Below are 11,799 nucleotides of genomic sequence, written 5' to 3' on the forward strand. Positions count from 1 at the left end.
ATAAGAGCATATCCCCTGGATACTGGAGAGAGCACGCTGCTGTATTTCCCTCAACAAAGCACTGCCACAGTGACAAAGAGAGCACAGATCCATTGACCTACTACAGCAGCTCTAAATTCTTTTCCAGGCTTAGCTTGCCCCTGCAAGAGGGAGGCAATGCTCACAGTTCACTGCATTTACAGCACTGTTGGGATGCACAGATTGAGTGCATATGTGCATGAAGAAGGCATTGTGTTTTCCAGATGGCTTAATTCAATGTATGAGAAAGACATACTTATTGGAACAAAACTAGTGACATTAGGACTAGACTGGATCTCGAGATGCAATTTAATCCAAGACTTAGCATTTTTAAAGCTGSTCTCCCAGTCATTTGCCAACCACTTTCTGCTGCCCACAGTGTAGCCCATGCCGCACCGAGAGAGTTGTTGACCTGCTCYACTCGCAGCTGGGTCACGTTCATTTCATGCAGCTTGGGCTTCCCACTTGGGCAGAAACAGTCCTGCCTTTCATTTCACCTGTGACGGCCCTTTAGCAGAGACTCCCGTGTTCTTCCAGCGAGAAGGACAGTGCCCCAGGATTGTCCCAATCCAGTCCGTAACCAGCCAAGAGCCCAAGTTCTCACTTCATAGCTATGCCACCTTTCTTGATATCAATAGGGGTGCAGCCAGGCAGTGGAAAAGGTAGAAACAGGAAGGGTTCAATTATTGCCACATGGACATATAGAGGAAAAAGCCTGTTTCCACTGCAACCACTTCACAACTTAAAGGTTTTCTACACAATCTTAGCYGCCAAAGATCTGCATTAAGTACAAATGTTTCTAAAATGTAATTGGGGAAAGGCCTTAACATAAACACTGCCCTCGAAGCAAATCCCCAACATGTGGGTTATCCTACCTTGGACTGCTCCTGACTGAAATGATTTAGAACAATTAGTGACATGGCAACAGATCTGATGTAGRGGAGACAAGAAAATTAAGACTGAAAAAATTATTTGAGAAAAGGAAGAAAGATGAAGGACAAGGAGATAGTCAAGGGAAGAACAATATACAAGAAGAAAACAGAGAAACTTCTTAAAATGAAGACTAGGGGAACTAGTTTTAAAATATCCAAAAGTGAAATTTTTGGTATAGCACATTATGTTCTAACATACATTGATTTTTAAGTAAAATGACTCTCTCCGTGACTGGATGAGTGGTTTTTTGCCTAAGTGCTGCTATTATTCTTATAATTAATAGATCCCTTTATACAAGCTGCTTATAACCTAATTAAAAACATTCATAAAAACATTATATCATTGAGATTAAACACAACACTGCACTCATTTAGTGATATACCCCCATTATCGAACTATTTAGGCAGAACTATGCGTGAACTATTTTCACACATATATGGAACAAATATGCATAGAATCAGGTCTTTAAGGTGTATAGGGACCTAAAGATAAATACTAGCATTGAGTCCTACATTCAAAACTAGCTGCTTTTTATTTTGCACCTAACTCCAGACTTAACCTTTGACCAAGTTGGCAAAATCTGACCTCRGTATCTCCAAGCCCCAGCCAGTGCTCTGGAATGCAGTACTTATGTTCTAACTGCTGTTGAACACAGACCTGCTGTTTCCATGAAATTATTTATAACTCAAACTCTGGCTCCAAGAGGTAATAACCACTTTAGCACCTTATTCAAAATAAGTGTTTTCTTCCCCCATGTATATCTCCTACCAACACCTGCAGTGAATAAACCTGCCTTTCTGTCATCTAGTCATGAAGTAACATGAAATTCTTCTACCCAGCTTTGCTGATGACCTTTCTTTTAAAAAAAATTCTTTGAATAACTCCCTAATGTGAGAAAAGCCTCTTCTGCACATTTGACCCTCTTGGCACCACTTACGGATATGCTGTGCACTAGGTCCATGAGGTTAGGAAAGACATCATCAACACCACTCACTCACTCACTCGCACTAGAGGAGGGGTGACCAGCCACTGGCATGGGCTCCTAGTGAGCAGCTCAAGCAGAGCTGCTGACATGGACCTACCTCATGCATCAGCAGCAGGATCATGCTGGCCTATAGCCTGAAAGGTCAACCAAGCCCACTGCTATGGGAAGAAGTGAACAAGCAGAGGCCATCTCCAAACCACGTGGGGTCATAGAATCATAGAATGCCGAAGGTTGGAAGGGACCTCAGAGGTCATCGAGTCCAACCCCCCTGCTCACGCAGGGTCACCTAGAGCACGTGGCACAGGGCTGCATCCAARCGGGTTTTAAAGATCTCCAAAGAAGGAGACTCCACAACCTCTCTGGGCAGCCTGTTCCAGTGCTTTGTCACCCTCACAGTGAAGAAATGCTTCCTTAAGTTCCTGTGGAACTTCCGATGCTTCAGTTTGAAGCCATTTCCTCTAGTCCTRTCSCTGSCCACCACTGAAAAGAGGCCGCCCCCYTCCTCCTCACTGCCTCCCTTGAGGTATTTATACACGCTGATCAGGTCCCCCCTCAGCCTCCTCTTCTCCAGGCTGAACAGACCCAGCTYCCTCAGCCTTTGCTCATAKGGCAGATGTTCCAGGCCYCTGAYCATCCTSGTAGCCCTGCGCTGGACTCTCTCCAGCAGCTCCACATCCCTCTTGTACTGGGGAGCCCAGAACTGGACGCAGTACTCCAGATGTGGCCTCACCAGGGCTGAGTAGAGGGGGATGATCACTTCCCTCGACCTGCTGGASACGCTTTTCTTAATGCACCCCAGGATCCCGTTGGCCTTCTTGGCCACCAGGGCACACTGCTGCCTCATGGTCAACTTRTCRTCCACCATGACACCCTAGCTGCAAGTTCTGCTCTGCTGTATGCTGGTGATATCACTGTCATCTTCCCCTGGTGAATTACTGCTGAAATTCCTCCTTCCCGCAGCTTGCTGAGGCTCTTGTCCTCTAGTTCTTAGCTAGGGGAAGATTTCAATACATGCTGAGGTCATAAGATGACATACCATCCTGTACCAGAAGGTGATTCTGATACTATATTTATCTGTTAGAGAAATATATATATAATGTGTATATATATAAAGTAGATCTTAATACAGTGAGAGAACAATGATTGCAAAACTAGATAAACCTACACCAAGGCTGCCAACACATATGTATTTCATTTTGTTCAGCTGAGCTGTCCCACTGAGATCAGCAAAAAGAGAAAGCATATTATAGCTCCATACCTTGTGGAATTGATGGCTTAGGAAAATAAACCAGTTGGAGATTATGGGCTATACAGCACAATTATAACCAAAATGAAAAAAAAATGGTGTCTGCCAACAGTAAAGGCTTAAATAAGACCTGAACCCTTCATTTTTATTTTTTTAATGAATACAGAAAWCCTTACCTGGAAGGAAGGCAAGAACCAGTTGTCCTCTTTCAAGCGTGCATCACCAGCCCAGCCTGAAGCGGCTTTCACTGCCTGACGACTTGTTGCCATGGCCTGCAGCCAGCCCAGCTGAGGCTGATTTAATTTGTCCCAGGTGCAGCAGTAAGGAGCCAGCGGGAGCCACGGCTGTTGCCACGGGCATCCTGCAGCAACCAGCCACCTACGGCAGGCAGGGAGCTTCGGAAAGTCAAGGCTGGGAAGATGCCTCAAAACACGTTTATAGCTCCCCAAAAGACAGGGAGTTGCCCTGTTTTATTTTCCATTTTCATGCTCACTTTATTGCCATTAAAATCAGTACAGGAGGGCAGCCTATGCATGACTGAAGTGCTGAGGAAAGTGCAGAACTACAATAAAACAGGACTTATATAAATTCAAGGCAAGTTGTAGCAGCTATAGGCTTGGACCTAGGTCTCTCAGGGACTGGCTGCATGCTTTCAACTTTGGGCAATATGTAAAATATGGAATCTCCATCTCTTCCCCTCTTATTTCCTCCATTCCCATGTTAAAATAAGAATTAGCTCTTTAAAGTTCTTTAGAGAAACATATTTAGACACATATCCTTGGAGGAACCTTATGAACATCATTCCCAATTGGAGGGAATAAGCTCTAAAGAGGAACAGAACCAAAAGCATTTTCCTACACTAAGGATTTTATAGGGGTGAGCTTTAGATGCCTGCCCACACAGTGGATGGGTTTTTATGTCACCTTCCTGAAGTCCTTTTCTCAAGTACAAGTGCCTGGAAAATCAGTAGGTGGGCAAAACTAGGAAGCACCTCRATCATTTTTTAGGTCTGTGTCTCTGACATAAAATTAAAGCAAGTTATATCCACTTTTGGAATGCTGAATCTAAGCAGGTCCACAGACTCCTGAGCCAACGTGACTGTCGTTACAGATGCTTCTCCCTTGAGAACACTTTAGAGGATCAGTGCTTGGATTTTTTTTTTTTTTCCCAAGTGGTTGAAAATCTGTGAGTTCATGCATATCTACCACTACCTCCACCCTGGAGGTAGTGCAAACTCTGCTCCTCGTGACGAGGACCGTCTTCCAGCTTTGTGACTGTTCAAAACCCACCAGGCCCGTGGCCAGCACTACCATGAGACAAGTGTTAAACAATGAAGAAATGAACCTTGGATTTGACAGGACTCTGCAGAACAGGGAGACTCTGCATGGTCCCCTTGAAAAACTCAGAGCTGTTCTGTGTAAAATACAGACTAAACCATGTTAACTGCACAGGACAACTTGAGTATGTCCTTGAACAGGGCTGCATCAAATAGTGCCACATATCAACTCCACTGTTGATATAAAAAATATCAAGAAAATAACAAGAAAAACAGGGGAATAAAACCCAGGGCACTACCAGAAAAGAAACAGCAACAAATCAACAATCCTATACTAAATCTGAAAGGAGCCACATCAGCTGTAGCATAGATATACAAATACCATGACAGAATTTAAGTTTGTGACTGCTGGCATGGAAATTTGCCTTTTCAAACAAGTAAGACTTATCTAACAGTCATGATGTTTTTATAATATAAATTAAACTGATACAAAGAACTAAATAATTCAGTAATGCTTGCTATAACTAATTGTATTAAAGTTGTATGTCTCTGTTCTAATTGTTACTTGGTCCAAGACAATTGGATTACAGCAGCACACAGGATTTTGCAGGAACTAACATSAAGACTGAAGAAGTTATGGAGCTAGGGAATTAAGTCATAATATAATAACAATAGATAAAGGAGTAATTTAAAATCCTCTAAAACCAAAAGAATGAAAAAATTATGAGCACAATCATCTGAAAATGCCAGCTGGAATGCCAGTCCTCATTAAGAAAGCATTGCTTCCTTAGCCAGAAATTCACTACCGTTCAAGACCACAGCTAAGTAATAAAAACCAAGTTGCCCGGATTCTAATAAGCTGCACTGCTGTGAATGAACACAAGACAAAAATTATTTCTGAAAAAAATCTTAAAAATTCTAAAGTTTTTCACAGACATTGTCTGTGCTTTAGTTGCCTAGTTTAACCAAAAACATTTCTACAAAAAAAAAAAARTAACAGAGATGCCACAAAAAGGGAGAAYAGTGACAGATGATATCTGTCTAGATGATGTCTAGACAAAAGCAGAGAGAGACCTTTAAGAGTTGTGGAGACACAAGATAGCAATCAACAAACAAATCACGGGAATACAGTTGGAAATCCGTTTGCTAAAGTGACGTTATTTTAGAGGGTTTTTAAAATTTTTTTTTGTTTTTGTTTTTCAACTATAGATTCTCTTTCTGAATGTATTATCTTGGCTTTATGGCAGAAAAGGTTAGAAACTGTGGGGAAAGTATTGTAACGGGAGGAGATGTGCGACTGCTCCTCAGGTTCTAGGGGGCAAGTAAGGGACGGTGACAGAGATTTTGMTACACAGCAAATATACAGTTTGAAAGAACACTAATGGTTAAACATTTTTCAGGAAACTGATGTAATTATGTATGATTTACTAAAAAACAGAAGTTAATAGAGAGAGAGATTGAGACATACCACCCCCAAATGAAGGGCAGGAAGAGAGATTGTTATCTTAAAGTGATTTCCAAGTGGGAAATTCTGAGGTGAATTTTGCCTTTACTGGAACAGAACTGCCCCAGGTGATAACTAACTAATCACACATCCTCCCTTAGCAAGACATTATATTAAGTACATACTGAAACATTTTGGGAACATGTAGACAAAAAGCATACTGATTTACTAGCAATATAATTGAGGCCATCCTGAAAATCTTCTGCTCTTGATGAGTAAACCAGTTCTGCACACAGGCAGCCTGCAAAGCAAATTATGCACTGAAGCTGCCAAGAGGCAGCACATCCTATAGTGTGGGTGCTCAGCTGGCCAAACAAACTGGAACTGCTGCAGTGCTGGAGCTGCAGCAGGTACAGCCCAGCACCGGTAAATCCAAGTCTTGAACGGTTTAGCTCCCTCTCTGAGCTTATGCTGTCCTAAGCTCAGCAGCTTGCTAGGGGCCATTTCACAACAGCTAACTTTGTCACAAATATTCATGTTAATAATCAGATCTCAGGCAGAGATTCAGGTAGGCTGTGGTCACAATTATGGCATGTGAGATATGCTAACCTAGTGAGTGAACTAAGCTTTACTAGACATAGGGACACAGCTCAAAGAGAAATGTTCCCACATCRGTGTCATCTTCAACAGTCACTGTCTTCCAAGCTATACAAACTTCATGTTTTTTGCAATCACAGCAAATCAGTTTGGATGGATTTTCTTGGGCAGGTTATTCTTTAACTGGATCAGTTCTGTGGCCTGTCTCACTTCATGCCCACACAATGCCAGTGTCAGCACAGCACGAACGGCTGTGCCATGATGGACACAGACAAGCAGAGGCAGAGGCTGCTGTCACTGAGATATATCAGGGCCAGGAGGATCCCACACACGAGAGATGTTCGCTGGGATAACTGCTTGATGAGGATGAAACTCATGCTACAGTCTTACTTTTCTACAGGGAACATTAATAATTTCACTTCTTTCTGTCGGACTGAAAAACTTGTAGGGACTTAATCTTTCCATCCCCTAGCCCCTCCCAATTCCAGTTRTAACTGCTTAAGAGATGCATATATAACTGAGTTTAAAACTAACTTTCTGTAGGAGAAAGCTAACATTTATGCCTTTGCCTACGTTGAGGTACTTTCTGTGATAGGAGAGTAAAACATTTTATCAATTTAAGCAATCCAAAACAAACAAAAAAACTCTAAATCATTTCCCTTAGAGTCTCTGCTTTGGTACTTCACTTTCATGCTAGCACAGCTCAGCACTGCTGCTGGAAGAAGTGATGCTCCTCCTCATTTCAGACTCTGGTGCATCTCCCTCCCTTGCACCAACACACATGTGCRTTCTGCTGCGAGATGAAACAAATTGAGGATTTCATCTGGGTTGCAACGAGCCTTTATAAAAGGGACATGAAACTACCGGAGTGAGTCCTKCAAAGGGTGACCACAATGAGGGAAGGACTGAGGCATCTCTCCTGTGCGGCTGGGCTCAGAGCGCTGGGCCTCGTCAGCCTAGAGAAGGGAAGACGGAGCCAGGATCTCATCCATGTGCAAGGGCCTGCAGAGAGGACGTAAAGAGTCTGGCCCCTCTTCCTCTCAGCAGTGCTCAGCAATGGGATGAGAGGCAACAGGAACAAACTTCACAGGGAAGTTTCACAGGAAAGCACAAACACAGGAAGATCAGTCTGAACATGAGGAAAAACTTCTTCACTGGGAGTGTGACTGAGCGCTGGCACAGGCTGCCTGGAGAGGTGGTGGGGTCTCCTGCCTTGGAGACATTCAAAGTCCATGTGGACACAAGCCTGGCCTACATGCTGCAGGTGACCCTCCTTGTGCAGAGGGGATTAGACTAGATGATCTCCCAAAATCCCTTCCAACCCCAAATGTTCTGTGATTTATTTGTTTACTTGTTTTCGCCTGGTTAATTTTAACTCAGATCTCAGATTCCCTGAACAAGTTCAGTGCTTGACCAGGAACAGACCTGCAGAAGAGAAGGCATGAGAGGGAACAAGAGGAACTGAGGAAAATAGACAGACTGCTTCTTTCAGAAGCAGTGTTTGATTATGCTGGCTTAAACTTAAACTGTGAAATAGAGGCCCCAAATCCTTTTTTTGAAAAAAGTAGAGGAAGCACAAAAAGTAGGAGCACCCGCTCTCTGCCAACACCTGCATCGTTTAATGATTCAGGAAACTATAAAGAACTAAGAAGATGTAAATTCCTTTAATGAACAATGCTGTTGTTAGCTGATTCATATGTAAAATAAGGCTCCTTTAACCGCATCTCCTGATTGAACTTCTGCCAACCTTTCTTTCCCAGGTGTTCATAAGTGTGAAACACTGATACAGCCACTGTAACACTCTAGAGGCATTCAAAAATACTTCGCCATTTGCTGCAATTCACAGATTTTCTTTTTAAGTGAATATTTTAATTGTCTTGAAAAAGAGGATATGGCAGGTACCTTTTACATATAACTGTAGTACTTCAGAAAAGCAATTTGAGTTCACACCAATTCCAAAGATGGTTAATAGAAGCTGCAGTTCCATGAAATGTTTAAAAACATACAAGTCTTAAAAACAAAATTCATAGATTTATTGGCTATCAGGTGAACAATCACAAAATCTCTTTGTGATTGTTTTGTACTGTAATTTCTCAAAAAAAAAAAAAAAAACCCAAACCATTTGTAATTGCACTCTTGTTTTTGCTCGGATTAAATATCTGAATAATATTTCCTGCTGTGTTTGCTAACACAAATGCAAAAATGCTAAAAGCTGGTGGGGAAGTAAACAGGAACCTGCCCATGTCCCAGTTAAGAGAAATTTTGCTCATCTTAAACCACCCACAAACCTCTTGCAGCTGTATTCTAAAGGGATTAGAAAGACATTTGGGGTTATCAGTGGATGTAAGGAAGCTTCCAGCTGAACTATTACACTGTACATGGAAAGTATCAAGAGAGACTACAGCACACAGACAGGAGGAATAAGTAACAAAAATAGAGTGTGTCAGAGCACACGAGGCAAATCCTTCAGTAGTGGTGACGTGACTATTTAGACGTAACTAGACTATTTTCCAAAGATAAGACTTAGCCTCTCAGATCCTTATCTGTGAGCATATTTTAGGAATTGAGGTAGGTTTAAACTTGTAGCCTGGTTTATATGATTTTAATAGAAATGATATTGATATTGTCCAACGTTACTGAAGGCTGACATTTTTTGAAAGATTCACAATCCAARATAGAATAGATGATGTTTTTACGAGGTGAGCCTAAGTAACCTCTTTTACAAGTTTACAAACAACTATATGTCTTAGATGGGATAAATCAACTTGTATTAATGGTAAAAAAAGGAGCAGTGAGATAGAGTAGCAGGGTGCTGTTTGGTGGAACATTACTGCAGAGGAGTGTGAGAAGGCAAAGGCAGATCAAGACACATACCTGTTGGCCAGGGGAGGTTATTAATGAGAGAGATTAATGAGAGAGAAGASATTAATGAGAACTGTGAACTATAAACTTGGCATTTTGGTATCCTCCATTCACTGAGGAGAATGCTGCAAAGAGAAAATTCCTCCAAAAGGAGCCATCAGCTGAGCATAAAGCAGAAATCCAGCCAAGAAAAGTACAGCACTGTATGATTTAGTTATCTGCTGATTCAGAYCTCGTGTTTATAATTCTCTGTCAGTAAAAATCTCTGCTTAAGTAAGTGGGTTGAAGTCTAATTTCTCCTTGGGAGCTGGAAACCAAACATACTTTTCATTTTGAGGTAAGGARGAGGCTCATCTTGCAAAACTAGCCTTGAAATGATGGCAGGGATGTATGCCCTTGGCAGCTTCCTACACTACAGCAGTGAAACTGTGAAAATCTCTCTCCCTTATGTCTCAAGTAGCTTGTCACCATCAGTGCAAAAAGCATGATAATATTTCCACACAACTAAATCATGCAGGATTTCTTGGATTGGTTTTCAAGGGGSAGGTGAACAAATCAACAGGATAACATTCTGTTAAATATGCATTAAAGTCTCCTGTAGTGATAATGCAAATCCATTTGCCACAGAAATCAAATTCTGAATAATAAWGTGCCCAACACATCTGCTTCCTGGATAAGCAATGTCTGTCCAAGAGAGAACAGCTGCCTTGTCAGGGTAAAAGATGATGAGTATTCAACTCCTTAATCCTGAGTTCAGTTCAGAGACGTTACAGAAAGCACATTTCAGAAAATCCATGGCAAGCACCCAATGCAGTCACTGCAGAGCTGACTGCAGTGATACAGCACTCACCGCTTTGGCAAGCACAATGCTCGTGCTGGGCAGGCTGCAGGGTCAATTCTTCGGTCGTGACGAAGCCAGCGACGCAGCTGACGACGCAGCCGTCACCTCCACGCATGAGAACCAGCCCCCAGGGCGTCAGCAACCATGGAGCTGCATGAATCACTTCTTGCTCAGGCTTGTATCAGCACGCCAAGAATCTGCAATTACTCTGAAAGAGAAAGTACATTGGTGCAGATTAGAGCAGCCACACCACTCCTTTCGCAACCGTAACATCAGGATCCAGGCATCTGGAAGTTTACTGAGTGGTTTTGCCTTGGATCCAACAGTAAGTGTCATAATAAGGGCAGGGTAGTTTCTCTGGCACATGTATAGTTTGCATATGCATTATGATATGGCATATGTGGCAAATTTCACTCATGAAGAAGGACCAGCACGAAAGTGCGTAATATTAAACCACATTTAAATGAATTCTGTGGAGCACATGACCCTTCTCTCTCCCCATTTCTACAGGAATAAGAACACATTGCAAACATGAAGCAGTTAAAAGCATGTTAAGATACTTATTATTACCATGTTTTTAAGAAAAATGTAGCAACACTAAGAGAATACAAAGGTATTTATACAACATACTGCTTGCAAGTCTTTTCTTTTTTCTTTTCTTTTTTTTTTTTTTTTGGATTTTACCTCTCCTGAGCAGATGGACAAAATTAAGCAGCTAAGTTGCAGAAAGGAAGGCAAGAGAAAAGGAAATAAAATTGAGGAAAAAAAAAAGGAATGAGAGTAACTAGAGATGTAGGTCTCTAGAGAAAGAAACGAACAGAAAGTCATACTTTTGCAGACAAAACATATGGACTGTGGTATGTATTTTAGACTGCTGAGAACTGCTGATAAGGAGAAGTCATTGGAGTTGCTGTTTCTCCGTGCCCCTCTCTGCTGAGCACCGCATGGTGCTGATGCTTGATTTCAATTCCACAGCACACCACTCATCTTGCACTGAACCTAGACATGTCTGTTGCTATCCTGAAGTTAAACTGGGACATGTTTTTTCATTCCTGGAAATTCCAGTGTGGTTGTGTTTGAAAAACAACCCTATTTAGACTTATATATGTTCAACAGAAGGCAATTGAGAAAAATAAAATAAAAGACATTTAAACTCTGATATTTAACAGCAGCACGGGCTTTCTTTAAGTGAGTGGTACTGGGTGAGAAAGAACCTTTCAAACAAAGCACAGCTGCTGTGCTTTGCATAAAGCTGCAGAGAGTAAGCAACAAAGATATTGCAAGAGGCAGATTGATCTTGGAATCGGGCAAAGGGAAAGTGGATCTTATAAGGTCTCTCTCATTACTGATAGTTATCTCTGACTAAGCAAATACACAAAAGCCCCATATTTTAAAAAGTGTACAAGTATTTAGATGCAGGAAAATGCAAATTTGCCTTTTTTTCCCTTGTGTAGCTTTCAGATACTAGAGCAATATGTGCAGATGTACCATTTGAAATTAAATGAAAGAATATCTTACATAGGCATAAAAATGGAGCTAAGAAAACACTTTAGTCTCACCATTAACAGCAAAACCCTGGAAAGGACATTGCCATGAA

The sequence above is a fragment of the Nothoprocta perdicaria genome, unplaced genomic scaffold, assembly GCF_003342845.1.
Source record: "Nothoprocta perdicaria isolate Ctin4 unplaced genomic scaffold, notPer1 scaffold_24, whole genome shotgun sequence".
Classification (NCBI taxonomy): Eukaryota; Metazoa; Chordata; class Aves; order Tinamiformes; family Tinamidae; genus Nothoprocta; species Nothoprocta perdicaria.